This window comes from Danio rerio, chromosome 1, assembly GCF_052040795.2.
Source record: "Danio rerio strain M-AB ecotype USA chromosome 1, GRCz13ab, whole genome shotgun sequence".
NCBI lineage: Eukaryota > Metazoa > Chordata > Actinopteri > Cypriniformes > Danionidae > Danio > Danio rerio.
Window position 1 is genome coordinate 48,763,084 of NC_141021.1, and position 24,746 is coordinate 48,787,829.

At 34.5% G+C, this 24,746-nt stretch overlaps 1 protein-coding gene across 10 annotated transcripts in view; it reads right to left on the reverse strand.

Moving 5' to 3' along the window:
- The window catches only part of atp11a (ATPase phospholipid transporting 11A), a 136,655-nt gene that overhangs the window by 87,773 nt on the left and 24,136 nt on the right, over positions 1 to 24,746 (reverse strand). The gene's annotated exons all lie outside the window — the stretch shown is intronic.

Here is a 24,746-nt window from a genome sequence, read left to right on the forward strand (position 1 = left end):
ATATATAACTTGTCTCATATACACGTTTTTCATCTACGTAAATATAAATAAACATTTATATATGCACAAATATATGCACACCTCTGTGTACGAGAATATATACACAATCAATATACAAAGCAAATACATTTACATTATGTCAAAACAAATTCATCGCAATTCATTTTTGCCCAGCTCTATTTCAAATATATTATAATTATTATTATTATTGTTATTATTACCTTATTATTATTACATTATTATTGTTACATTAGTTATAGTGCTTGACATATATAAACCAAAGCTTTCATTGATATAACTACTGTAGATCCTGGTAAGGCTGAAGTGAGAAGGTATATATGAGAACAGGGCGAGAAGGACTGCGTTTTCTGGACTATAGCAACTACTACTAAACTGATCTTAACACACTCACTCTCTCTCTCAAAGTGCTTCAGGGCATCACTGAAGTTGCAGTGGATAAAAATAGCTCTACATGATTCCTGTAACTTAATGCAGTGCTGCCTGACAAACTGTGGAACATGATACAGAGCGTCAAATAAATGACAGCAACTAAAAGCTGACTAAATCATTGATGGCTATTACAAAATAGACATAAAATGTGCTGTAAACTGTAAACAATGTGCGTATAATTCAACAGTCAAATGTATTAATAACTGAAGCTGTCATCTGCTTTCATGCAGGTCAGTATCTCATGACTCTGATTTTTTGCCCAGTCACAAGCGTCAGAGAGGGTCCTTTCTAATATAATTTTTGTTTTGTTTTTTGTGAGCGAAATCTGAATCAGTCTGGTGTCTGTTCACACCTCTCTAACATGGATCTAGATTGTGCATTTAGATTATAAACTGGAACCAGATTGTGTAAGAATGTAAACTGGAACTAGAATGTGAACCACAAATGGACTGTGTGTTAGAGTGTGAACTAGAATCAGAATGAAGTGGACTAGACTGGGCTGAAAAGTGAATCAGACTTCAACCATGCAAGAATGTGAACTGGAACTGCACTGTTCTAGATTATAAACTGTAACAAGAGTGTGAACCAGAACTAGACTGTGTGTTAGATTGTGAACTGGAACTTCTAAAACATGATCTGTGTTTGAGTGTACACTGGAACTAGAATGTGAACTGGAAGACTGTGAACTGGTAATTAGACTGTGCTAGACTGAAACGGGAATTAGAATATGAACTGGAACGAGACTGCTAATATGTAAACAGGAGCTGGACTTTGAACTGGAACTACACTGTGAACTGGAATGTAAACATGAACTGGAACTAGAATGTGCTAGATTGTAGACTGAAAATAGAGTGTGAACCAGAACTAAACTGCATGTTAGAGTGTGGACTGGAACTACACTTTGTGATAGAATGTAAACTTGAACTACTTTAAAACAAGAACTGTGCTGAAATGTGAACTGGAACTATTGTAAACCGGTTATTAGACTGTTTAAATGTAAATTGGAACTAAAATGAAAACTGGAACTAGACTGTGAACAGGAACTAGACTATGCTAGACTGAACTGGAACTAGAATATGAACTGGAACTAGACTGTGCAAGAATGTGAACAGGAACTAGACTTTGAACTGGAACTAGAATGTGAACTGAAATGTAAACTGGAACTAGAATGTTAAAAACTAAACGAACTAGACCGTGCTAGATTGTAGACTGAAACTAGAGTGTGAACCAGAACTAAACTGTGTGATGGAATGTGAACTTGAACTGCTGTAAAACATGATCTGTAATGAAATGTAAACTTGAACTATAATGTGTACTGGAAAACTGTGAACTGGTAATTAGACAGTGCTAGATTGAACTGGAACTAGAATATGAACTGGAACTAGACTGCTAGAATGTGAACAGGAACTAGACTTTGAATTGGAACTACACTGTGAACTGGAATGCAAACTGGAACTAGAATGTGAACTGGAACTGGAACTAGACCATGCTAGATTGTAGACTGAAACAAGAGTGTGAACCAGAACTAGACTGTATGTTAGAGTGTGTACTGGAACTACACTGTGTGATAGAATGTGCTAACTTGAACTACTAAAACATGATCTATGCTGAAATTTGAACTGGAACTAGATTGTAAACTGGTAATTAGACTGTGTTTAAATGTGAATTAGAACTAGAATGTAAACAAGAACTAGACTGTGAACAGGAACTAGACTGTGCTAGACTGAACTGGAACTAGAATATGAACTACAACTAGACTGCTAGAATGTGAACAGGAACTAGACTTTGAACTGGAACTACACTGTGAACTGGAATGTAAATTGGAAATGGGAAATGAATTAGAACTAGACTGTGCTAGAATACGACAGGAACAAGACTTTGAATTGGAATGTGAATTGGAACTAAATTGTTAGACTGTGAACTGATACTAGAACCTGAACTGGAATTAGACTGTGCTAGATTGTGATCTGGAACTAGAATGTAAACTGTACCTACACTGTGAGCTGGAACTAGACTCTGCTAGAATGTTAACGGAACTATAACATGAACAGGAACTAGACTGTGCTAGATTGTGAACTGGAAATAGAATGTTACACTGTGAACTGGAACTAAACTGTGAACTGGTACTAGACAGTGCTAGACTTGGAACTGGAAATAGACTGTGCTAGAATGCGAATTGGAACTGGAATGTGAACTGGAACTAGACTGTGAGATGAACTAAACTAGGACTGGAACAAGACTCTCAATCTCTCTTCATATCAGCGTCTCCATGACCCGAGTTCAACCAAAGTAATGAGTAAAACCAGTAAACCCTGGCCTTTTGCCCAAGCATCTCTGTCTGTGCTATTGTTCGGTCACATGAGTGTCGGCTTCCCATTTAAATGTCCTGTTGTTTCAGTAAAACATTTGGGAGAAAAAAAAAACAAAAGCAGAACAGAGATGGGAGGACTTCCTCCCATGAGCATAAAATAAACAACTGCTGTTTACCAGAAGGAAATGTACTATCGACAGTGAAGTGTTTAGGAAATTTTTCTTATTTTTCAGAGATAATTGGAGCCTTGAGGTTTTGCAAAGGACAAACATACACAGATTAACAAAGTGGGACAACATTTGTTTGCATTTCAAATAGTATGTGGGAGGACTCTAATTTTGCCGCCTCCTCTTTCCATGTTTGTTTCTTACTCATTCTACATGAAGGCAACCTGTTGTCTTAAGCGAATGCCAGAAATCCACCCGCCCACACACACACACACACACACACACGCACGCACGCACGCACGCACGCACGCACGCACGCACGCACGCACGCACACACACACACACACACACACACACACACACACACACACACACATACATACACATACACACACACACACTGTGCCTGGTAGTCCTTTCAGAAAACAACCCCCACACACACACTCAGCAACTTTTATCACACACACGTACACAATCTCACACATCCGCTCCGCAGGGGAAAACATGCCCTTTCAGGAAAATAACAGCATGAAGGCCGTTTCATGAATGTAACTGGCCAGTGAGGAGGAGAAAAACAGGTTTCGCTTTAAATGTTAAATGACTATAATTGCATGTTTAACGCTGTGCTGACTTACAACTCAAAACCTTTTTATGGCAAACCATCAAGACAAACAAATCTCAAATATTATATCAAATGCAACTGGGTTAAAGCATGTGCATCAAGGCATCAACTACACAACCTGACAAACGTCTTGTTGTCAATCCCAGTTGTAAGAGCAACAAATATTAACTTGACTTCTAAAAAATCATTTGGAAAAGTGGCAGAAGGTTGATTTTTCTGATGAATCATCTGTTGAAGTGTATCCCAATCATCACAAATACTGCATAAGTCCTATTGGAACCGCATGGAATCAAGATTCTCACAGACATCAGTCAATTTTGGTCAAGGAAAAATCATGGTTTGGGGTTACATTCGGTATGGAGATGTGCGAGAGATCTGCAGAGTGGATGGCAACATCAACAGCATGAGGTCTCAAGATATTTGTGCTGCCCATTACATTACAAACCACAGGAGAGGGCAAATTCTTCACCAGGATAGTGCTCTTCTCATACTTCGGCCACCATATCAAAGTTCCTGAAAGCAAAGAAAGTCAAGGTGCTTCGGGACTGGCCAGCCCAGTCACCAGACTTGAACATTATTGAGCATGTCTGAGGTAAGATGGAGGAGGCATTGAAGATTAATTCGAAGTATATGTCCTCCAAGCTCATGGCAGTCATATACAACATTAACTCCTTTTCTACTGCACCATGACTTTATATTCTATACTGTACATTATTTCTGTTAAATGACAAGACTTGTCTAAGCAAAGTCAGACTTTACTGTCCTAATGAAATAATTAAAAATCAAGGCATGATCAGATTTTATTTTGGTAAAATAAGCGTAATCTAAAGGCCTTTGCCTTTCACACAAGCCACTTCTGATACCAAGAAATGATCAACTAGAAGTCAAGTTATTACTTGTAGTTCCTAAAACTTGGACTTTTGTCACTTAGTGTATAATAAGTTTCATTATTTGTTTTAATACTATGAGAAACGTGTAGTTATATTAACAGCACAAACAGAGGATTTAGGTAAAAAATCACTTTCAGATTTGTAAACAATCAAATTAAGCAAACGGAATTGAATTCGTTTTTAAAGCTATGAGCAATGAAGCAGCAGGAAACAAAACTGCAGCATGTGCTTATTAATAATTAAAGCAAAACACGCTGGTGTGTGGCCCTTTGGTTCTGTAGAGCCAACCTTTTAAAGGTCTGCTACATTTTGAGTCTTGCAATTCAGATTTATTGGTTTGTTTGGTTAAGACAAAAATATACATATATATATAAATAAATACATTAAATATTCCCGCCTCACTTATAATTCAAATAGTTATTTTCAAAGACATAACCAAAATACACTAAATTTGTGGTTCAGAAAGCAGCATTTACAGTTGACACCCTTTTGTTTGATCACAAACATTTAGAAGGCCTATAAATGACTAACCAGCGTTTGTTTTTGTTTAAAAACACCTACGTTTAGTCATCTTTTACCTTTGTCAATCCCCTCTCATATAGATTACACAACTGGTAGACTGCAAGTATGGATCTCGAAAAAAAACATGTGCACGCCTAGTGAGTGTGAATGGTCATGTATCATGCATTTTAGGCTGTATACTGTGAACAGAGATCATTTTTCTGAAATGCAATGCAAACCCCAGACTGGATGAGGAACATGAAAACGAAAACACGCTAGTGTAAGGGTGCACAATATATCGTTTTAGCATCGATATCGCATATATCGATATCAATATCGATATTGTGGAGTTAGGATCGTGGTTTACCAAGTACAACCGTTCAGAATTTTGCAGTCATTTCGGTTTAACATAAAGTAAAAAGTGACAGTTTATCAATCATATTTTGAAAGCCTGTGTAAACATTTTAAGCGAGTTTAAAGCATTTGGGCACACATAGTTTTTACGTTTTTAGCAAGCGGCAACATCCCTCCCTCGTGAAGCCAATACGGAAGTAGCTCACACTGCAATTCATCAACTGGCCTTTGGGGGCTGGCTCCAGGAACTCCGGATGTCTACTGACTGCAATGCTAAATTGGCCAATTTTTCTGCTGATAACAACATGCTTATAGGCTGGTACAAGAGATGGTTTTGGTGTATATAGCTAATAATATGCGTTTCATTTTTATTCAGTTAAATTAAGTCTGCATAATTAAGGGCGTGGCCACTTCAGTGACAGCTAGGTCTCGCTGGCCGCCGTTATGACATTCTGGCTGATTAGCCGCTGAACTCTGCATATACATCGTTTTTTTTTTTGTTTGTTTTATGTGGCTTTACACAGTCATTTGCCTTTTGGAATTATTTCCTACAATTATCAGATAGTATGGCATGCTGTGTGCACTTAATTGTGCTCATAAACCATTCAAGTGGCCTTCATTTCCCAGGTGAGTGAAATTATCATGCTTTGTCTTTTTTCCCCTACTTGGTATCCACCGGTCAATGTGATGATGCATGAACAAAATGGCGGTGGTTGGCCACGCCTACTTGCAGCTTCATTTGCGCCCTATGGGTGACGACACAGATACTACGTCCATATCTTTGAGAGTCTATGGTTTGTAGTTTTTACAAATATATATTGTCCTTAATTATTTACACAATGAAGAATATACAACTTTGGTGTACATTTGATTATTTTATTTCTGTATACTTTTAGACTCCTTTATTTGTATATTTACTTTATCTCTGCTTGTAATCTGTTTATAAGTTTTTTTATGCAAATGCAATCCTCTACAAAATCTGAGGTAATTAATTAAATTATCTTGTAATATATCACAATATAAATTGCAAAAAGTCAAAAATATCGGATACATAGTATGTTTTTTCCAATATCGTGCAGCCCTATACTAGTGTAAACCCCTATGTAAGTACTGCTGTGTGAATGATTCATAGACAGTCTGTGCAGAGCCAAGTGCATTGCTGACTTGATCAATAAAGAAATACAGCAGGATGTCACTGAATGTGTAGTATAAAGTCAAAAGTGTGAGCAACTAATTGTGCTCCAAAAACACTGTATAAATATATCTTGGATGCTTTAACGCTGTGAGGGCAGGGGGTAGAGAGAGAGAGAGACGTTCAGTCTTAAAAGTCGCAGACAGCTGGTGAATCATCTTATCTATAACTGATTAACTGCAAGCCAACGACATGTCGATGCTGAGGGTGAGCCACTTACAGAAACTAGTAGTCTAACAACACAAACAAACAAGCAGGCAGGAAATGTGAGAGTGTGAAACCCATTTTTTATTTCAGTGGGAAAGTGAGAGAGCTAAAGAGCAACAAAAACCAGGCTGAAACAGAAGCAGGATTGGTTGACTGATGCTTTTAAAGAGAAATTTGACCATTCAGTATCTTAGATGATGACAAAAGTAGGTAAGAGATTATTTGATAACTGTTCCAGTGTTTTATACCAAACCTCAAACTTAATTTATCCTGGATGAAAAGTACAAATTGTGAACTGGGTCAGTAGGTCTGTGCGGAACATCTTGTTCAGATAAAAAAAAAAAAACTGAACCATACAGGTTTATTTATAACGTCCATTTATAACTATCACATCACCACACCTCAAGAACTGACTAGAATTTTTGGTTAATGAGCTCTGGTTTATAGCTGTTAATATGACTAGTGCTTAAATAATTGAAATTCTCCTAAAATGCTGCAATGTGGACACGAATTCACTGCCCTAAACTACAATTACAGACTATTCATTTTAATAACTAATAATTTACCAATTAATAATAATTTTAAAAAACTCAAAATAATACAAACTGATATCCTAAAGCTGAAGGAATTGTGATGCTTTCAATCTTATTTATAAGTCTGCCTTTATTTGAGTGAAATACAGTTTAAAATGATTAATAATTTAGTTAAATATTCAATTCAATTTAAAATGATTGTTTTCCACATTAATATCTTGTGGTGTATTATGCCGAAATCCCGATTTTGACTCGCCGATAGGTTTTGAGAAATCCTGAAATCACAGGCAAATCGGTGCTCGTTTTACATGAGTAACAATCACACAGTGTGAACTATCAAAGACGAGATCGGAGAGAATCACCAATGAGTCGCGACACTCATCAGATATTTGGACTGCTATATATGTGGAGCTGGCGGCGATTCAAAAGTATGCTGTGTGAAATGTGTTCTTATTGAAAATAACATCGGTGATAACCTATAGCCAATTAGAGAGCAGCATCTACTAGTATGGGTCTCTGCAGACCAGCGGAATTTGGGAGGAGAAGTTAAAAGGGCTTCTTTTGAGTCTATTTGTACCCACGAAATGGAGGAAGACTATTGGAAATTTGGCAGGAGCACCCATATCTGTTTGACATGTCATCTGAGCAATACCACAACCCAGCCAAAAAAATAAATAAATAAATAAATCGCTAATTCAAATCCCAGGTGAGCAAAAGAAGTAGATTTTCTACCCCAATAAAGGTTTCTTTCTCAAGTAGTTAATAACAAAATTTATACTACATGACCTCGCGTTGTTTCCAGGTCACTTTTTATGTGTGTTTGGTTGTGAGATGTAGTTTGCGGACCGAGACAAAAGCTGTATCTCATTTCAGAGGCTGCATCCTCTGAAGGATGCAGACTTCAAAGGTGAGTCCTTTGAAGTCCTGGCAAACCGAACCGAGCGTTTTGAAATGAGATGATCTAGCCTACAGAGGACAGATTTCATCACCTAACAACCATAACTGCTGCCGTTAATAAGCAGTAATAAAATTTGTAATGGCTTTTTTCTTCAGAGTGATTTTCAAACTTATTTTAAGCGATCTGAAGGCAAATCGAGGTTTACAGAAGCTGGAAATATAATTCTTTATAAATGTAAACTGTCTATAAAATCACTTTTTAGTGAGACATTTTATACTCTTTTTGTTTTTTGACATGTGTTTAAATATCGAAGTAAAATCAAACCTAATTCATACAATTAATCTGTAGTTTTCTTTTAAAAAGGTACTGCAGTTATCAGCGTGTGATGAATCGTGGGATGTTCGAGGCCTTACAGGATCCACCGGTTGTCTCCTTTACTACCTGTGAAGGACACATTTGAAGGCTGCATTTGAAGGAGGCTTCGAATTTCGTTTTTAATGAGACTGCCTTTGTCGCACCGCAATGACGAAGGACCCTTCAAATGCATACTTTGAGGGATGCAGTCTCTGAATTGAGACACAGCAAAAGTTGTTGCCGATTCTCCGATTGTAAAGTCATGCAATGTGAAACCCCCTGTCGCCCATCCATCTTGCAGTGTAAACACAGCAACGACAGAATGCTACCCCAGATAGTCATGCAGTGTAAAACATCTGTGACACGACTACTTGGAAAATCGTGCAGTTTCAGCTTTGCATGAGTCTGTCTTTATTTAACTGAAATAGAGTTTAAATGACTTAATTAAGTTAAATATTTAATTCAATTTAAAATTATTGTTTTCTACATGAATATATTTAGCAGATATTAACATTCTGATATTCCCATTTGGTGTATAAAAATACTTCCCAATGTTTTGCTGCTTAATACTTTTACTTTCAGGACTCTTTAATGAAAAGAAAGTTTAAATGAGCAACATTTATTTGAAAGAGATGTAACTATGAATGTCTTGTTAAACATAAAGTCACTTCAGAACAATTGAATACATCCTTGCTGAATAAAAGTAGTCATTCTTTTCAGTACTTTTAAGTTTGGGTGTACCATCCCTTTAAGATTGCCAGTACTGGGTTGCAGCTGGAAGGGTTTCCGCTGTGTAAAACATATGCCGGAATAGTTTGTAGTTCATTCCACTGTGGTGTTTAAGATAAATGAATGAATGAATATCCCTTTAAGAGGCAAAAGCATAGGATTTGGCTCTTCAGGTTAGTCAGCTCATAAAACACAAATACAAAGTCCTGATGTAAATTCAATAATGTAATAAAACCACTGAGCCGGGTTTTTTTTTTTTTGGTTAAAAGTTAACTGCATGCTTAAAAGAAAGCAATAAGTGGCATTTTATTTTTACGCTCTCCGGCAACAATACTTTATAACCGGAATAAAAGCAAACAGCAGGTCTCCACAGTGCAATATGAGTGCGTGTGGATTTTAATAACATGATGGAACATTCTATTATACGCTACTCTGACCAACGGAGCGCACAGAGAGTTATATAACCCGGAAAATCTGTCAGATTATATTTCCGCAAACTTTTCAATTAACCTGATAGCCAGTGTGCTCACACTCACTGTGTTTTATCAATGCCTACGAACAAATAAATGCCTGATTAATAACTGATCTTACACATTCAAAATAAAACCATGCGTACTACAGACTTTCTAGAACGCAAGTCAGCAAATGCGTTTCCAAACAACAATGCACTCGATTTAGCATATTAGCAGATCCACAGCATATCAAATTAGCAAGGCAAGCAATAAGTGAGACTAAAAGCTTAATAAAAACCTCAGCAGGTGATTTCACTGCTGTTAAAGAAGAGACCGCGCAATGCGGTTCAGCCATTGATCTGGTTTGAGCTTTTAAATATGTCTGGACTGAAGAGTGCATTAGAGTCGTCTGTGCGTGATCACGTTAAACCTGTTTCTAATCCTGATCTCGTTTATAAAATCAGTTATTGGATTGTACAGTGTAGAAGGATATAATGGTGTGATACTGTGGTGGAAGCTTAGGGTCCCACAACGGTTGAACACTTAAAGGGGTAGTTCACCCAGGAATGTAAATTTAGTGGCTGTGTACTAACAAGTTGACAGCCCTACATACTGGCCTGTCATATGTAATGTGTTCTGGCCATTTTTGTGGATACAGTACAGTATGTGTAATGTCAATGTCCAACGTCAAACCTAAAATCAACCAAATATCAACATCTAATAATGTTACAGCTCGACATTGTGTGGCCGTTACTACTATGACGTCTATCAGACATTGGATTGCTACATCTGACAAATAAATGTCAGTATTTAACGTCAATATGACATTGGTTTAAGATGTTGGTTTGACGTTGGAGTTTGGTCACTTTCCAATACAACCTAAAATCAACCAAATATCAACACCATTACACATCGTTATTGGACATCAAACTAAAGTTGTCCTTAGACTCTGGCTAGGCATTGAATTTTGGTCACTCGACGTCATGACCTAAATCTAACTTAAAATTAACCCTTTATGACATTGTGTGCCTGCTGGGAGGGAAAAACTTTTCCATTTTTGTAGTTGTGGAAACATAGCTTAACCCTTTAAGGTCCACTACTTGAAAATATTTTTTTGGCCCACATCTTGTATTGATAATTATACTGACACAATACTGATAATTAGTAATAAGCAATTTTAAAAAAATGATAACCTATGGATAAAAGCTCAACCAGGTGGTTACAATGCCTGTTAAAGGGCTATGTAGACTCATCATTTACACTCCATCATGTGATTCAAACCCTTTAAAGTAATTTTTTCCACTAAACACAGAAGCAGGTATTTTGGAAAATGTTGGATACTGGTAACCACTGGCATCCATAATAAGTTTAAAAAAATCCTATGGAAGTCAATGGCTGCCAGTTTCCTGCTTTTTTTTCCCTCCAAAATATCTTATTTTCAGTTCATCAGAAGAAGTAAACTCAAATATGTTTAAAATAAATATTATTTAGTGTATAATTATGTTTTCCTCATACTTTCTTGCTTGGTGAGTTGTATCATTGCATCATTTTATGGCATGTTTTATATCCCTATATGTATTAATATTATGTATATTATATTTACTGTACAGTGTTATTTTCTGACAGACCTAAGATGAACCTAATAAAGCAACAAAAAAGTTTAAAGAGTGTAATATGTGACAAAAAAACAACATAAAAACAAACAGCGGGTCAGTAAATGATCCATTTAAATAGATACCCACTCAAAAAATATATATTTATGCTGTTTGTTTAAATTACTTATTTAAATGAGCTCAAACAAAACAATTAAGTTGTCTCAAAAAATCTCAAGAATTGTTTTAAGTTTGATCAACTCAAAATTGTAAAAAAAAAAAAACTTTAAGTGAATTTAATAGATTTGCTTTGGGACAACATGACAAGATAGTATGTGACCTAGCATTTTTGCTTGTAGTTCACCCAAAAATGAAACAATATGAAACAATATAAATATTTGTGGCTCCTGAAAATATGCTAATGAAGTGAAAAGGGCTAATGAAAGTAGTGACCTCAATTTGAAAATTACAAGTATTTTAAAACAGTGTGTGTTTTTGCCCCTTAAAGTACTGGTAGCCATTTAATTACAGCTAAAAATCTTCTGTAATGTTCAACTGAAGAAATAAGTCACCAGTACATTTTCAGTGGAATAAGGTAGCAATTTGTGTGTGTGTGTGTGTGTATGGGGGTGGGGGATGAACTACCCCTTTAAGCCACAGTGGGACTGTTACTGTAAATTAATTCTAAATTAATGCATACTGAAAACATTTCTAGTATGTTTGTGCTGTATTTTTCCATTTGAGCTAATTATTGGTGCATCTGATGAAAAACAAGCGCATCATTTATGCCTAAACTACACCATCATAGGAAATTACTATATTACTGTATGTTTGATCTGGAAAAATCCCACCTTCATAATCACAACTGTTTTTTCTGAGCTCATATTGATTCATATTGCATAATAATTACACAATACATTAACGCTATTAATAACATATGTGGCTACTGTCCATGTGAGTGGAAAAGGTCAATATATCTTTTTTTTGTGGGTTGCATTACTGTTTTAGCCTGCTGAGAGACTGAATCAGGAATGTATAGTAGTGTCTGTATGTATTTCTCTCCATGTAAGAAAGCACAGAGAGAGTCTGATAGCTCTACCAATTATATAATAAAAAGGAAGAGATGCTTTTAGGCTCTCTGAAGGAATACAAGCATAGAAGGAGAGATGACATAACACTTTAATAATTGATATGAAAGTCAGCTGCTCCACCTTTACTATTGTGTGAACTGCATCCAGTATATGATGAGTCAATGTGAATTAAGCACATTTTCTGGCCAATACTTATAATTCAAGCATTGATTATGTTTGGTTATTTTGGCATTTACCTATGTTGGCATAAACAATCTGATATCATTTTCTATAATATCTAATATGCAAATGTGCAGTTCAATTAAATCAATATTAGATATAGATATCTTCTTAACAGTGCTTCCTGCTAAATATTCACTATATGCAGATAAGATTCTTTTCATCTAGGCCCATATTTATACAGAGATTTAGATTTACTTAAAGATCTGGGCTCATAATTATATACTGTAAAATTGTAAAAGACATTAAAACACAAAAAATACACAGTAAAAAAACAACTGTATTTTAGGTTCTGTTTTTTATTTATTTATGGCTATATGAATTGCATTTTGGAACTTTTATTACCAATTTATCACATATTTACCAAAGTGACTTTTATCACAATTTTAGGTTAGAAACAATATATTGTACACTCAAACAATGAAATTTGTTGTATGTTTAAACTACTTCTATAAACTTTGCTGAATCAACACATTTTTTGAGTGGGGGGACAACTTAATTGTTTTATTTTCTATGCACTTAAATTTGTACAAACAATTAATTTAACGTAATTCCCTCATGTTGTCCCAACACAAATGGATTGTGTTGAACCCAGTATTTTTTACAGTGTATAAAAATAAAATTCATAGTCTATAATAAATAAAATAACAGCTTTTTGTACCATAATTTACATCAACCCAATCAAATGAAAAATATCAATAAAAGTCATTTTTTCAAACTTTTCAATATCAAAAGTTCCTGAAGGAAAGATCAAGATCCCATAATGAAATTCAACAGCATAAAAAACATAAATAACTAAAAACTGTTAATTTACAAACATTTGTAAAGTCAATGCACAAAAATAATACACACAATCAGGCATTTCATAAATAATTTAAACAACCCAGGCTCATTAAGAACACACCTATATACATTTCTGGAGAGCGCCAAATACATCACAGGAGCTACGTTTTTTCACAGTTTTTGTTTTCACGAATCTACTAGAGGGCACTGTGTACACTTTTTGAGATCTCAGATTTCTCTTGCGAGTGCCATATGTGCCTGCTCTTCTCACGTAAATCCACCAGAGGCCACTGTCGACTGTCTACTGAATGACTGACTGACTGACTGACTGATCGATCGACTGACCCACCCTCCTACTTTCCTAAACCCAACCAATAGAGTTTTTTCAAAAAAGCACCGATTGACCCGCCCACACACTTCCCAAAACCCAACTAAGAGTTTTAAAAAGCAATCCAGAAAAAGCCTGAATTTACCAACTCTTCAGATTTTACCACATTCTCCCCGTTATTTACTTGTTTATTTTATTTTTGGTTGCTGTTTATGTCTTAACTGCTTTCTGGAACCGTTCTTCGCCGGACTTAAACCCTGTCATCGCGGTTAACTCCTCTCTGCATCTCAAGTCCGCTGACGTACATGGCGAGCTACCGAACAAACTTGTAACAAGGGGAAAGCCGTTCATACGGAGGTAAGCGGTCAGCTGTTAAGCCCGAAAAGGAACGGCGTCATGCTGCTCTGTAGCGTTCGTTTTAGAGATAAAACGCAGCATACATACTTCTGGCTACATATTTTACAATCTCCAGAAATGTATATAGGGGTACGTTTTCTGAATGAGCCCATGTTGCATTTAAACATTAAAGCAAATGTTAAGACACAAACTGTGAGTGAAATGTACTGCTGTGTCTCCAGTTAATAGTATAAGTGTAGGTTGTTCCTGAGTCAGCTCTTGTCCAAATCATAAAACAAAGCCATCTTGTATTAGGCCTTTTATCTCTCCCGCTGATAAGCAAAGCCAGGATGACTGAAATACGGCCATTCAAACATGACCCAAACACTCACACACACACATATCCTGACCATTGCTGCTCTGGTAACGTCTGCTAAACACTGGTGTATAATTCATGGATGGTCCACAAAAGTGGCTAGCGATAAGAGCTATCATGCTTGTCCAGTCAGCTCGTCTTTAAGGTTAACAACATTTTACCTCACAAAAGGCGTTTTAAATATAGTTTGCTGGGGTGGGGGTGGACAGGCCCGTACAGGACGGAGATTTATAGGGTTGTCAACAGGCCAAACAATCAGTCCTCAGCCAAGAAACAGGCCAAGAGGGGGAGAATGAGTGCGGTAAACAACTCCAGGATGCTAGAAAGACGTTAGCCTCAATTGCTAACTGAAGTGATACACTCCGTTTCAGTCTGTTTTTTTTTTTTTCAACTGATTTCTTTCAACATTATTGCTATGATTTGGGTTTAACAATGTTTTGAGTGAATATACAAGGCTGGATAGAAAGTGTTTTTCTAAATGTGCCAAACTGAAAATAATATCCATCTGCAGAGATTAAGCTGAGATTATGGCTGTGTAAGGTTCATGCTGTTGCTAGTGGAGGTGTGTATAAGCTAAGTGGTAAACGCACTCCATCTTTTAGCTGCTTTCACACTACTTTCACAGGCTTCATCATGTTTTTTTAAGCTTCATCTCAATCATTTCAACTGGATCTTGTTGTCATTTAGATGGCAGGACGGTAGGATTGGCTGGCTCACTCGCGGGTGTTTGCTGTCTCATGGGAAAGCCAAAGCCAGTGTGCTACATGTGCACATAAAATATTTAGGAGTCTGGACTTTGCATCCATTAGGGTAAAGTGTACCTGTTCATGCGTATCACCATATAGCAGCTCAGTTCATGGAAAGCACAAAGCCACATTAAGGGATGAACACTGTTAGTATGTTTACTTTGATTCAAGGTATAATATTGAAAATAATATACCAAGATAGCTAAAATATATATAATATTATTTTCTATCATTTTATTTTAATTTGTTAATTAAATTTTTTTTTTTTTTTTTTTGGTATTATTAAATATATTTATTAAATTATTTGATCTCAATTTCCATTTAATTTAATTAAATGATATTTCACTTTTTTTTTTAGGTATTATAATTTATATAATTTTATATAATTTTAATTTATAAATTAACAAATATACTAATATTTATTATTATACTTTTATTTATTATATTTCATTTTATTATTTTTGTATTATTTTTATTTGGTATTATATATATATATATATATATATATATATATATATATATACATATATATATATATATATATATATATATATATATATATATATATATATATATATATATATATATATATATATATATATATATATACACACACATACATATATATATATGTTTTATTGTATTTTTATTATGTATTATTAAATATATACAAAAATAATAGAATTTTAACTCAATTTATATTTAATTTAATTTAATTTATTTTGATTTTTTATTGTACTTTTTTATTTGGTATTAAATATGATATTATTTCATTTCAATTTCCATTTGTTTTCGTTTCATTATTTCTTTTTTTATTATAAAACCCTATTATTTAGCTAAGAATACACATTAAATAAATTATTTGCATGAAAAACAATATTAAATATAAAATATAAAGTAAATTATTAAAAATATATAACGTTATTTATCTCAATTTCCATTTTATTTTATTTTGTTTTAGTCTAGTTTAGATTTTGTTATAAACACTTCATTATTTAGCTAACAAATTAAAATGGTATCAATTATTTTCTTTAAAAATAATATTACAAATAAAATAACAAGATAATTATTTAAAAATAATAATATTTTATCTCAATTTCAATTTTATTTTATAATTTATTCATTATATAACTATCATGTACACTTTATTATTTAGCTAAGAAATCACATGGAATCAATTATCTTCTTGAAATATTAATAAATAAAAACTACAACCATAGGTCGTAAGAACAATTTCTATTTTTCTTATGACTTATTAATTACAGTTGTGTTATATTATTTGACTATAGTATTATTTTATTATTGGAAAATGCTTAGTAATAACAGTTCCTAACTATCTTCAAATGATCATAATATTGATACTACTAAAAATAAAAAATAGTCATAATTATATTTTTAGTAAAAACGTAACAAAAACAACAATTCCTTTCAACAAGAAATATTATTTTGTCCATTTATTATACATTTCTTTAAAATTAATTATTTTCATCAAAATGTATTTGAAAACTTGTCAAGTGAATAATAAAATACAACAAAAACAATAATGTAAGTAAATAACAAACAAACAACAAATAAATAAATAATTATTATTATTATTATTATTATTATTATTGATGCTGTTTTTAAACTAAATAATAATGACTTATTATTAATTTGCAATCATTAACCAGTCCAATTACTCCTCATATTCCACTAGACATGATAAACATTACACACAATGCCATACACTAGAGAATTAAACACCCTAACACATGTCCCGTAGGCCATCCAGCTGACATGCAGTGGTCACTCACAACCCATAATCCACCAGTGGCCAAATCTCGCCTCCTGACTGTCTGTGTACAAATCAAACAGATGTCTCGAGCCCCTTACAAAAACACTCCAGCATCCAGATGTGCAAGAATCTGGAGGAGCAAACAATGTAAAAACGAGTGAGAGAATAAACGGCTGCTGGCTTTCAGAAAAATAATCCCGCAAATCCACACCATAATAATCAATCTGGGCTGCATGTGAGCAGCCGCGGGACTTGTGTCACGTGAACTCACTCGGGTCGGTCACGTTTGGACAATGTGACACACACACATGCACACCGTATGATGATCACATGATGGTTGCGGTTCATCTATAGCATGACTCGGGATCAGCAGATGTGATGTAGTAATAGTAATAGTAATAGTACTTGCCAAAAAAATCCAAAAAGTAATGGTACTTGCCCAAAAAAATCCAAAAATCAATGGTCACATTTTCATATATATTCTTTCTTTCATTCTATATGAATAACACAGGCTGAAAAAAGCTATGAGAATATGTTCCTTATTCTAATAATATATCTAATAATATTTCTGAATGATTTAGATCACTTATCATACTTCAAAATTCAGAAATCGTTCGGTTATGATGATCTGATGTTCTGTTATGGCCAGTTATTAATGGTAATCATACTTAAGAATGGCTCTTATTACTATCAATGCTGGAGAAATAAAATGGTTTTATCTGAATTTTTTTGTTTGCAAATTGCGTAAAAAATTGCTGGATAAGTTGGCGGTTCATTCCGCTGTGGCGACTCCGGATTAATAAAGGGACTAAGCCGACAAGAAAATGAATGAATGAATAGCGATGATGATAATAATAATAATAATGATGATGATTGTAACATAACAATAATAATAATAATAATAGTAATAATAACAAATATATTAATAATAATGATAATACTAATAATAAATATTATAATCATCATAACAATCATAATAATGATGATGATAATAATAATAATAATACAAATTATTATTATAATATTAATAATAATTCTCATCATCATGGTAATATTAATAACAATGATAATAAAATTAAATTAAATTAAATTAAATTAAATTAAATTATGATGATAATAATAATAATTAATCTGAAGGATCATATGAAACCACACACTGGAGTAATGATGATGAAAAATCACAGGAATAATTGAGATTTTATAAAATATTCAAGTAAAATATTATTTCTGTTTTTATTATTTGTATATATCCAGCCTTGGTGAGCAGAAAAGACGTCTTCTTTCTGTATATATTAAGGTAATGTGACTTCTTATGCACTCCTGTGCTTAGTATTTTTTCCACTTCGTCAGCAAAATACATATATATTTTTGGGTATTTCCACTTGTTGAGCGAGCCATTAAAATATAGATGTCGCATATACAGTTGTGATGCCCAGAAATAGGTTTAACCTGTCATACTAGCTGAGTATATTTACACAGATCGGATGGATCTTTTCTCGATTCGATTTAAAGTCTGAGGCCTTTCTCTCAGAGGGCCCACAAGCTCTCAATGGTCCTGACCTGCAGAAAGCACTTTTATAATTAACCTCGCATTAAAACACATGTTTGCCCCTCTTTACTGGGTCACTCTGATTAACCCACTTACCAAATGAGTCATATAGAAGCTGTGCTAGGCTTCACTTCTCTGCAGCGTAATGCACACATTTACACATATGCAAACGTCAGCCTTAAGGAGTGTGTATTTTATGCATTCTGTGTTGATCTTATTTTAATTTTTCAAGGGTGGGCATGGCCATTGTAACCTAATTGTGTCGAGACATGTCGCAAACTGATATTTTCGTATAATGATATTTTAATTATAACATATTATCGTAAATGCGCTTAGAATAAGTGGTTTCATTTTTACTGCTACGTGTTATTCTAGTCAGTGTCAAAACAACATCAAAATTCAAATCGTTTTGGTGACAAAACCTTGGCGTCTATTTGACATCCACATATTGATCTTTTTGACCACCAAAATATTGACAGAAAAAGTATTATAATATAAGAAAATAATATTAAATTATAGGACAGTCTTGTAATCAAATATTAACATGTTTTTTGACGTCAATATTAGATGTCTATTAGATGTTATTTCGACATCAAGATAGTTTACAAGCGTTGTAGCAATACAAAATACAATTTGTTATTTTTACTTTAAGCTGTCCGACTTTTTCTTATATTATAATTATTTTTGTTTCAATATTTTGGTGGTCAAAAGACCACCATATGTGGATGTCAAATAGACGTCAAGGTTTTGTCACCAAATCGATTTGAATTTTTTTGTGTGTTTTTTTTTTTTTGTGTGTATTTTTTTATTTAATTTTGATATCAAGAGTAGTCGTTTATAGAAAAGCGAAACTGAAGTCCTAAGAAAAGTTTGTAGAAAATAGCTTACGTCTGCATAGCAAAATAAGGGTGAATATCCGGCACAATCTCACAAGGAAACTATTTTACATATTGCCAAAAAAGTTACTATACGTTAGATTTTAAAAAGAGGCATCCCCCGGAGCTAGGGCTGCACAATATATCATTTCCAGCCTGATCTCACAAGGAAACGTAACTATTTTTTATTTTATCAATTTAGTGGCCAATTCGTACAAATTTAAGTTCAGTTGAATGAAAATGTACGACTTTTTTAAGGAAGCATGGCATCAAACCCCACAATCATCAATGGGATAAGCAAATCGTACTGAATTGTACGAATAAGATAATACGAATTCATATGAATTAGCCACTAAATCAAAAAGTTACGAATTGCGGTGAGATATCGTTGATTGTTTTAGCATCAATCTATTCAATCCTGTAAAACTGTATTCATAACGTAATATTTATCACAGAAAAATTTAATATTGCAATATCCGATTTTCCAGTATTGTACAGCCCTACCCGAAGCCCACCATTAAGGTGGATAAGCAAATCGTACTAATAATACAAATGAGATCCTAAAAGTTTTATACAAATTAATAGCCACCCATGCTACAAATTAGTGAATACGAATTATTAGCCACCAAAAATGTTGCGTCCCCATGAGATTGCGTCGGATGAGCGAAGGCAGCAAAGAAAGAGAATGTGACTATCCATTTTACAACTTACTGTAGCTTCTATACGAAGTTCCACCAACTACGATCGGCCATGCACCACCACCCACAGAATCAAGAAAGAGCCGTCAATCTCTCAATACTTTCAATGTCCGGGCCGGGTTCTTGTGTTGAGTGAAATTAAGCCCCAGGCTCCACTCCTGGTGGTGCCCTTCCATCAATTGATTTAAGTTTAAGTTTTGCAACCAAACTCCTCCCGGAGCTCAGAGATTTGTGGTTTCCCGAATTGCTGCCCAGTGGGTCATGGAAATAAACACCTCCCGATTGCCGGATCGAGTCATTCACCTGTCAGAAGTCTTGATTTCTGACATATTTACAATGTTTTACATTTAACAACTTATACTGTACACCTTCCCTTTAGCATTTTCACTTTATAATGTGAACTTCAGAACGCACATTATTAAGAAGAGCTCTTATGAAAGTGTGAGTTACTGTAGACCAGAAGTGAACAGTGCTAAAAGTGTAATATAAAGTATATATGTGAACATGATTGAGGCAAGGGTCAATCTTCAACTCATCTCAGCCAAGGATCCTGTGATCCGGCTAATTGAAAAATGGAGTCATTGCTTAGTAATTGACAGCACACTGCAGTGGAATAATTCACTCCTGCCCTGACTGTGAACCCAGAGGAAGAACAGATAAAAATCAGGCTGAGAGAGTAAACCTGATTTGCCGATTTACTGGTGGAGAAATCTGTTTCACAGCACAATGGAGAGCGAACAAATTCTACGCATTTAAATCTGTGAACAAAATATACATGCATGGCAGCAGCTCAATGCATTTCTTCATTTAGATGTGGCTCTGGTGGTCTGCTGAAGCTCAAACCAAGCATCACAATGCAGAAGAAAGGTGAATTTTAAGGCTTTGAATGTGGCATAGTGCCAAACAAATAGTCTGAGTATCACAAAAACTACTCATCTACTAAGAGCTTCCAGCGAAACCATCTCTAAGGTTTACAGAACATGGTCTAGAAAGGAGAAAATATCTAGTGAGTGGCAGTTCTGTGGGCCAAAATCCCTTGATATTGCAAGAGGAGAATAGCCAGACGATAGAAAAGCAACAGTAACTCAACGGAGCTCTAAAGAAGAGCATATCTAAACAGCTCAAACCTTGAAGCAGATGAGATAAGAAAAGCAAACAGAGGCTAAAAGTGGACACCAAAAGGGTTGCCTGGTCTGATGAGTCTCGATCTAATTCCAGATTGGTGGAGATTCAGATGATGGATGTGCAGCTGAGAAATCTGCAGCAACTGTGTGATGCTGTCAAGTCAATTTGTTTCCGGGACCATGTTGAACCGATGGCATGAAGAATCAAGACGGTTGTGAAGGCAAAACGGCTGGTGTGTGTGTGTTTGTGCATATACGTTTATATATACCATGAAGAATTAAGAGAGTTCTGAAGGCAAAACAGATGGTATTTGCGTGTATATATACGTTTATGTATACCATGAAATATCAAGACAATTCTGAAGGCAAAACAGCTGCTTGTGCGTGTACATGTTTATGTATACTGAAGTATCAAAACAGTTCTAAAGGCAAAACATCTGGTGTGTGTGTATACTAGGGGTTGGGCGATGTTGACCAATTTGGCATCGTACGATGTCTAATGTGAAACATCGGAATGGTCAATGGCATCGTCGTCGTAGGTGGTGGTGAATTAATTATTTATAAATGATTTATTAATTCATAAAAAGTTAATTATTTTAGCCTACCGTTTCAACTGACCTGAATGGTCTTCGTTTTACCCATAACCAAATCATAAATAAATAGTTACACACAAATTACCACCTGTCAATCACGTTTTTCACAGGACTTTGGCATGAATAGGCAGAGTGATCTGTGTCGTTATAATGGCGTTGACAGACTTGTTTGGTAAAAAGGTGCACAACCAACAGCAACCAGTGAACAGTATCGGAGGTTTTCACTATAATTACTAAGTTCAAGCGTGAAAGCAAAAGATTGAAGCGGTGTACTGACGCTGTGATACGTCACCTGATAGATTCAAAAGACCAAAGAGTCGTTAGATAAAGACAAGATGAATTAAATATCATGTTTAACAACTATAGTGAGACGCGATCCAGCAGGACATCCTTGATAAACTGTCCGACGTGCACTGCTCTCTGGGGTTTTGTGCTCAAAGCACCCGCTGACTGTTGGAGCTCAGATACGTGCATATGCTTTCACTAGTGTGGATGTGGATAGTTTTAAGACGTATTAGTGTAAACAGGGCCTAAATGTGTGTTTTTTGCAAGCGGGTTGCTGCTATGACAGGGGCGGGCCGGAAGATCACAATGCCAGCTCAGAATTGTGGTGTCTATCGCCATCAACAATGGATGATGGCATTGTCTATCGACCCAACCCTACTGTATATGTTTATGTATACAGAACCACGAAGAATGAAGACAGTTCTACAGCCAAAACAGTTGGTGTGCGTGTATACGTTTACACCGTGTCCTAACTACACGCGGTGCGGTGCAATGACACACGATAAAAGGTATCTTGTCCATGTTCATTTTTCCATGTAATTAGTTTTGTCCAAACCATCTATGACAAATGTCAATTTAAGAAATGCCTTCAACTTCCGCAACGTTGCAGCAGAACAACAGCATACTACTATATGACAATGATCACCTCAGGTAGTGATTATGGGCTTTATTCAGTGTTAAATGCTACCAATGTGAGTTTATATAAACGTAACATTCAAAAATTGTTAGCCTTCAATAAAATGTAGATTTTAGATGTAAAGTCAGCTAATGTCATGAATGATAATGAATCCTAAAACTTTAAGAGGAACTGATTCAAGCACGCTCAGTCCCCATCCCATTCAATTCCAGTCCAATCAGTGTTTTAGCCCCAGCGTTTATCTCTCTGCAGAAATGAGTGTTACATAATCTGTCTGCTTCTTCCACCTGCCAGTCACATTGTAATCCCGGGGTATGGCAGGAATCTAGCATTACACAGAGGACTGCCACAAAACCTCCTCATGGGTCCGCATGTGGAGATAACAAAGACCTGACTTTCAGAATGTGAGAATGGTTAGAGCATCTGCACCAGACACTTGAATAAAACATAAGAAGGCCAATTTAAGACTCTGGGAGAAAAAAATAAATAAATGTTTCTGAAAGTCACAGGAAAACATTACATAATCAGAGCATGCACCTTCAAGAGACACTAGAAAGGAAATCTGAGAGGCATTCAGATATCGGTTATACACCCTCAAGCAATCTGATTCCGAAAGTCAAAGCACTTTGAGTAGCACGCGTCCCCACACGTGTAAAAACATCAACAAAAGAACAAACTTCTAGAGCAAATTTCTAAATCAATATAGTAATTTGTAGGTTAAGAAGAATAAATCAAGGAAATAGTTTTTTTATTTAGCAAATTAAAGATTTTATTTTCTCAATATAATTCAAGAATTATGGATTCAATTATTCACTCAACCTTTTCAACCCAATCAAAAACACTGATATATTCCAGAACTAAGCACCATTCAGGCCTGTAGCCAGCGTGGTGATAGGGGTGTTTTTTTTCTCAAACGGTGGAACTTTGTGCAGTCATATGCCTCATTTTCTATTGAATTGAGAGGTTTTAATACACACTTTCTGATGTACCAAAAATATTTCCTAAAGATTAAGAATAAAGAAATATAATAGTATTTATAAATACAAATGTATTACATCATATATCATTAGGAAAAAAAGGAATCTGTTAAAGTTTTAAATTAAAAACTATTGTCATTTATTAGGCTAATAACAAGCTGGCCAGCACTTTCAACTTTTCTCAGTCAGAATTTGGCCATTTCAATAAAAAAATAATTTAAACATAATAATAATAATAATAATAATAATAATAATAATAATAATAATGTAGATATTCATGATTTTTCAGCCTCTTTTGTAAAAAAAAAGATAATGCATACATTTGAAAATTCATGGATAACAACAACAGCCAAAATATATTCAAATTAATGTAATACAGGCCGCTTTAGGCGCTTCACACCTTTTTATTGGTAACTTTTGTTTCAAGAATAAGCTCCAAGATTTATAATAAAAGTTACAAGTAGAAAGTTTTCTCTAAAAAATCTAAATCTAAATACAACAAAATGACAGTCAACTTTATGAATTATGTATTAATTTGAAGGATCAAAACAAAAGCACCATATTAAGTTCAGAAAAAGAATAAACAAAAATAAACACAAAAAGGGTAAAATTACGAAAATCATCCAAACAAAAATATAAATAATAAAAAACAATATAAAACAGATATTAATTATAGCAAGTTACAGTTGAAATCATAATTATTAAACCCCCTTTGAAATTTGCTTTCTTTTTTAAATATTTCCCAAATAATGTTTAACAGAGCAAGGAAATTTTCACAGTATGTCTGATAATATTTTTTCTTCGGGAAAAAGTCTTGTTTGTTTTATTTCGACTAGAATAAAAGAAGTTTGTAATTTAAAAAAAAAAAAACGTTTTAAGGTCAAAATCATTAGCCCCTTTAAGCTACATTTTTTTGATAGTCTACAGAACAAACCATCGTTACCCTAACCTGCCAATTTAACCTAATTATCATAATCATAATCTATCATAATCTATTTATAATGAGTTATTAAAACTATTATGTTTATAAATGTGTTAAAAACATCTTCCTTCCATTAAACAAAAATTGGACTAATTTCAATTTCAAAAAATTTGGGCTAACA